At 37.8% G+C, this 6,950-nt stretch overlaps 1 non-coding gene across 1 annotated transcript; it reads left to right on the forward strand.

Moving 5' to 3' along the window:
* The first annotated feature begins 1,188 nt into the window (after positions 1 to 1,188).
* Positions 1,189 to 1,295, forward strand: LOC123812218. The gene has a single exon (XR_006784507.1). It is a non-coding gene; the product is annotated as a U6 spliceosomal RNA (small nuclear RNA).
* Positions 1,296 to 6,950: the final 5,655 nt, after the last annotated feature.

Here is a 6,950-nt window from a genome sequence, read left to right on the forward strand (position 1 = left end):
CTACTTTTGCCTGCCCCTGTGTGTATATAGGACTATATGGTAGCTATGAAATAAACTGGGACCAGAAGTTCAATGTAAAAAATGCATCCAGTGCCCTCTTTAGAAGAATATAAATGTTTGAATCCTGTGTCTGAAAAGTGGTAAAATAAAATTGACAAAAAGATTTCCTCATTATTTAGAAATAAGTAATATAAAGTAATATCAGTTTCTGAACCTGAACTAAAACAGTAAAAACAAAATAAAAACATTAGTCAGGTGGGTTTTACCTTAGTGGCTCTTAGTAAAAATAAAAGCAAGCAAAATATAACCAGAGACATTGAAATTAAGAACAGTCTGACAGTAACCAGAGGGAAGGTGGGAAGGGATAATGGGGGGAAGGGTTTTTAGGAACAACTGTAAAGGACACATAGACAAAAGCAAGGGGGGTGTGGAAGCAAGGGAGGGAGGAGGGTTTGGCTGGGGTTGGGGGGAGTGGTGGGGAGTAAATGCAGACAACTGTATTAAACAACAATAAAATAATTAAAAAATAAAATTAAAAAATATAAATAAATAAATAGGCTGTTTTTAGTAATTTGTAATAAAGTCAAAATTGCACAGAGAGAAGTAAGGATCTAATATGACCTACGGTAGGTGGAACCATAAACTTGCTTACGTGGAGGTGGAGGGCAGGAGCTGGGTGTGTGTCAGGGCCCACGTACCTGAGAACTTCCTGGGTTTGAGCAGGCCTGGTGTTGTCCCACGGACGCAGGCAATGCCAGTGGAGGGGGATTCAGGTGGTCTCAGCTTCCCCATGTAAAGGCACAATTGCATGGAGTGGGAGATAAAAGACCTTACTCTTTTTGCTGGTCTGTTTAAGTGTACTGCAAACTTTGCTTCTAGGTTAACATTATGTGGAAAGGAGAAAATATCTGGCAAACTGGAAGGAGATAGGAAGGTGGAGCACAGCGAACTAGAGAGAGAGATGTCAGATAGCATTCTGCTGTCACATGATTTCCTCTCTCCCTTATTAATGTCAAGTAGTGTCGAGGCCACTCCATTTGGGTGTTAGAGAGGAGTTGATATAGTTTCCAGTTCTAGCAATTTTGACTGGGAGAATGATCCTGCATGATTCAGGGATAAATTCACTATTTTAATTGGTAAGAGGCAAGCAGACTGTCCATTCTATCAGTGGTGAACATTTTAGTTTGAGTGCTCGCTTCGGCAGCAAATATACTAAAATTGAAACGATACAGAGAAGATTAGCATGGCCCCTGTGCAAGGATGACACACAAATTCGTTAAGCATTCCATATTTTTAGAGACAAAGAAGGAGTTCCTACCCTTTGCAACAGCATGGATAGAACTGGAGAGCATTATGCTAAGTGAAATAAGCCAGGAGGTGAGGGACAAATACTATATGATCTCACCTTTAACTGGAACATAATTGACAAAAGAAAAAAAGCAAGCAAAATATAACCAGAGACATTGAAAGTAAGAACAATCTGACAGTAACCAGAGGGGAGGTGGGAAGGGATAATGGAGGAATGGTTTTCAGGAACAACTGTAAAGGACACATGGACAAAACCAAAGGGGAGGGTAGAAATAATGAAGGGAGGGGGATTTGGCTGGAGTGGAGGGGAGCGGTGTGGGAGAAATGCAGACAACTGTAATTGGACAACAATAAAAAATTAAATTAAAAAAATTTAGTTTGAGAATAAATGTTGTGAAAATGAGATCAAAACCATGAGTTCAATTGCTCTAGAGTCCTCTGTTTTGTTTCATGGTCACCAATGTTGGCCTCATCCTATTCAGGTGATTCACACTTGTCACAAATTGTGCTCTAAGAATGCACTGGACAGGTCGTGTACATGCTTCCCTTTCACTGGAAAAGAGATTTAAAGTTGGTGTTAGTAGTGTAATCCTGGAATATATTGATTACGTATTTATTAACGTGTAGTACCTACACATTACTTCAAAATATATCTTTGACAAGAGAAAAGGAATTTTCAAAGAACCAGAGAAAATTCTAAAGACAATTTTTCTTCACAATAGTTCTCTGAAAGAGATAGCAAGAGTTTAGTAAATTCTAAGGACATAGGTAGGACTTATGAATAGACTATGACTTGAGGTTTACTTCAGTTATAAGGGGCTATCATCGAAAGTTCACCTGAAACCTATAGATACCAATTAAAGATCACCAATAGACCTGACAGCTTTCTTATCCTCTTCTTACCTCCTTCTATTAAAAGTCTTCTATTAAGAGGAAGAGTAACTTCCTAAGGATTCAACTTGAAAGCTTTCACTCTAACAGAATAAAGTACATGATGATCTGATTTTTTCTAAATCCTAAGGGGCCTTAGAGCTACATGCTGAAGATACTAAGTACAAACAAGATTGCACAGAACATTTTAATGTTTGAAATATCAGTGTTCATAATAGATAACACTATAGCAAAGATTTTTAAACTGTGCTTTTATGAAGGAGTAGCAAGTCGGTGAAACCTAGAGAATCAATTTCTGAAAGCACCATTTCTAAAGCATTGAGAATATTCTTCTCTTTGGAAAATTGTGGCTGAAATCCATGAAGTACCTGCTTTTTACTCCAACGACAGCATAGAGCCTGCATTTTTACCCTCTGAGATGTGCCTGTGAGTCTTCCCATGAAAAGCCTCAAGAGAAAGAAAGAATGGAATTCCCAAACTTGATAGATGTGGGTGTTCAAATGAGAAAGTGAATAAAGTGTCAATCTCAAACCTAGAAAAGGAAAAAGGAATTAAAGAGTCAGAGGGAAGAGTGGTTATTCAAGTCTAAATGTTTACTGCTTCACGGTCCATTAAAGCGTCCTGGAAGGAGGCTTAGTGCAAAATAAATGCGTACTATTCTTAACAAAGAATGCCATTAATGCTGCAGGATGATCATTTCTTTTAAAAATCTATTGTTATATGTTGAATAATGTGTTTATTATTATTAACAGTGAAAACATGATACTCAGTCTTAAATTTATTTCTCCATGAATCCAAATTCATATCTCTAGAAAATTTTTCCTTATTTATAATCTTTATTTATAACATCTAGTAAGATCATCCCAAAGGTAAGAAATTCATCAAAAGGACATCTGTCTTTATATCTAAATGACTTTTTTACTTTTTGCCTTCCAAATATTCCTATGTGTCTTTAATTATTTCATTAAAAATAAAAGGCTAAAATCATGCTTGATCTATAGAAGCTAATAAAAACCATAGCATTCTCAGGATGGCTCAATGGCTCCCTATCCATCAATTATTTTATACAAGCCCACTGTTTATTAGGCACCATGCAAGACACTGGGTTGATAATGTTGACCCAAACAGACATATTCCTTATCTGTCAAAAGTCACGGACTAATGGGAGAGATTATCCCATTCAGATTTTAATAAGTGCTTAGCAATGAAAAAGTACACAAATGTATCAGAGCATCTAATGGGGGACTAGACTGAGAATATTAAGGAAGAACTTTCTAAGGAAGCAGTATTTGAGCTATGGTCTGGAAGATAAGTGGGTATTCATGGGAGAACTATTAGAAGGAAAGGGTGGTGATTAGAAGAAGCTTCCAGGCATATATAACATTACATGGAAAGGAGAAAATATCTGGTAAACTGGAAGGAGCCAGTAAGGTTGAACTCACTGAACTAGAGGGCTAGAGGTCGGAGGTCAGGCCAGGGCAGCAGGCAGAATGCAGATGGTGAGGATCATGGGTTGTCTTTAGTGTGTTGGTCCTGCCCCAGGAGTAGCAAGCCATTACAAAGTTATAAATAGGCATGACCTGAAGTAATTAGACTTCTCAAGATATCACTGTCAGCTGTGGAGAATGAATAGGAATAAAGTATGAGTCAGACGAGTTAACCACTTAAAAGGTTGCCCTTCTATCCCATATTCTCTGTGCTAATTGTAAACTCATGCCTGTTATTGCCTGGAGATGAACATGTCTATCCAAATATCCAGAACTGCAAGGTTTCAAACTGGCACCCTTTAGGCCCAATCTAAACTATGAACTTTTTTTTTCCATGCATGGTGTTGAAAAATTGTATTGATTTATTTACCACATCCATTTTACATAAAAAGATGAGCTAAGACTTTTTCTTGCTATGTTAGAAAATGTGGCCACAGGGGCCTGAGTATCCACATGGCGATATTCCCTGTATGGTGGCAGCCGGCTGGTGCTGAGAAGCGGCTGCCCTCCTCTAAGAGGAGGCGCCAGAACTGCAGTATCCCAGTCCTTCCACTCTGTTGTCTTACGGCTGACCTGTATCACTCACCTGTCTAGTCCTGTAGGCATTTATATTTTTGGCCTTGTCAGTTCATTTTCACATAGTTTGAGTGGTGAACTTAGATTTTAAAATAAAAGTTATAATTTAGAAAATAATGTTATGGCAATAATTACCTGGAATTCTGTGTTTTCTGAATATAATAAGCTAGCATACTAGTAAGATAATGAAAATGCATCTATGTGTAAAATCTAATGGACTTGTTAATTGGTTCCCCCCAATAAGAGTAATACATTAAGAATTTTTTTTAAAAAACCTATACTGACTAAGCTAGAGTTGTCCCCAAATAATAAAGTGAAAAAAAAATACAATGAGAATATGCAAATATATGGAGCTGGCATGTCAATCTTTTTGACTGACAGAACTGAAGTTAAGACACAGCATGTCATAAAAGCATATTGCTACCTTTAATATTATTCCTAGCTTCCATTTCTTTGGGTATGGAAAGTTATAGAAATTTCTTCAGTATTGTGTCTTTTTCTCCTTTTTATTATTTTGCCCTTACTAAAATGAAACTGGTGATGTCTATACGTTTTCCTGAATATTAATATATTGCACTCATGCACTCAGATGCACACACATCAAGCATGGGATTACGTCACCTAGTCCCTCCCTGTTATCACCATCTGTGTGTCCTTGCACTGTCATCTGCAGTGCGATTTTAGTTTTGTCCAATTTTACTTGTTTTGTCTCATATGTTTTGATTATTTCCTGTATGGTATATAAAAACAATAACTTTTATAGAGTTTTGGTGCACTTTTACTTCTTACCAATTTTATTTCCTTTAGTTTGTCTCTGTCATGCATTCAAATTTGTCTGATGTCAAATATTACCACACCTGCTGTTTTCCTTTCTCCTCCTCCCCTTCATTTTGCTTCTTTCTTTCCTCTTCTCTCTATTTTAGCATACTTCTATTCTTTTTCTCATCACCTTATTCAACTTTTAGTGTCATTTTTCCTGGGCCTCTCATAAAATATTGTCCACTGACTTTCTCCCTGGCCAGGGTGGCGCAGCTGGTTGGAGCATTGTCCTATAAACTGAAGAGTCACTGGTTGGGTTCCTGGTCAGGGCAAATGCCTCTACTGCTGGTTCTGTCCCCAGCTGGGGTGCATATGAGGCAACCAACTGTTGTTTCTCTCTTACACTGATGTTTCTTTCCCTTTCTTCCCCCTCTTTCTAAAATCAATAAGTGTAGGAGACCATTCTGCGTGGCATGGGCCCAGCTCGCATTCGGAGATGCAAAGGACTCACACCCACGGATAGGTTCTTTAGTGGAGAATCAGGCCTGCAATGTGCCTACGCCACTTTGAGTCTTGCTTTTGCTAAACAACTCCCTCACCCTGAATTCAGGATATTTACTGCAAAGTAACTTCCTAAAATTCATGCTAAACCTTCCAAGGATGAGTGTAACTGGTTCAACCACTCTTGCCTTTTCATTTGCAAATATCCCTCTTCTGTGATGTGATTAGCAGCATTGGCTCCTTTGTTTTCTGTAAAAGGTAACCACCTAAATCGAACCTGTGTGTAGTAAATGAGGACCATCATGTAAAGTGCTGAGAAACCCAATAAAGGCGGGTCATGGCAAGGGCCAAGGCTTTTGCCTCCCTTGAGAGTAAAGCTATGCTGCCCTTTTTCCTCCACTGGACTCAGTAGCCTGTGTGAAATGTCACATTTCATTCATAATGACACGGACACTGTGGGCCGGTGTCTGCATCAATAAGCAGTTCTGGGGTGAGGATTTTTTTTTAAAATTTTTTTCACTAACTTTCTTTAGTAACCAATCTAAGGATTTTTGTTTTTTTCCTTGAGGGCATATCCGTCATTCATATTAGAATGGTCATTCATATGTTTGGTGTTATTTCTGACAAACCATGAATTTTCTTTATTGTTATTTCTCTTTTTCTTTCCAGATTTTTACTAGATTAATAACTTTTTTCATTCATGTGTTTCTCACAGAGTTTTGTTGGTTCTACGTTTAACTTCTAGTCTACTATTGTAGGTGTCAGTACTAGTCACTGATGATTCCTTCCTATAAAGAGGGAGGATTCCACTTCCTTGTCCTTTTGAAAATAGGTATGCGTATGTGACCTATGTGCTGCAGCATTCGGGAGCCAGCACATGATGTCCCATTCTCACTCTCTCTCTTTTCCCCACTCTTCATTTGCAGAGCGAGCCTTGACATCTCATCCTGAGGTGGTGGCTTCCCAGATGATGCAGCCTTTTTGTACCTGGGTTTTTGACAGGCTGTTAGGTTTAAGCCACTGAACTTTGGGCTTGTTTATTACCACAGGCCTCTTTCAGCTGCTACAGTGATTGCAATAAAAAACTTTAACCAACATATAAACTTACATTTTCAATGAAGGTTCAGAAAATAATCAGCTTTAGCAGCTTTTCCTTTTAGCCAGGTGAGACTTTTACTGCAATTTAATGCTTTTCTCTCATATTTTCCATCATCAAAACTTTTGTTGAAATCAGATTGAATTTTCCTCCACTGGCTTTTCTTCTTAATGTTATGCCTCATGGTTCTGTGAATCTTTGTCTAATAAACTCTATTAATTACCATATTATCAATAGTCAATTTAGTAAGAGTTTCATAATGTCTTTGTTCATCACCAGGTTTTATATCTTAAATTTCTATTTCCTAAAATTTAATTTTAATTTAGCTGAAG

Source organism: Phyllostomus hastatus, unplaced genomic scaffold, assembly GCF_019186645.2.
Source record: "Phyllostomus hastatus isolate PE091 unplaced genomic scaffold, TTU_PhHast_1.1 phas_scaffold_78, whole genome shotgun sequence".
Taxonomy (NCBI): domain Eukaryota; kingdom Metazoa; phylum Chordata; class Mammalia; order Chiroptera; family Phyllostomidae; genus Phyllostomus; species Phyllostomus hastatus.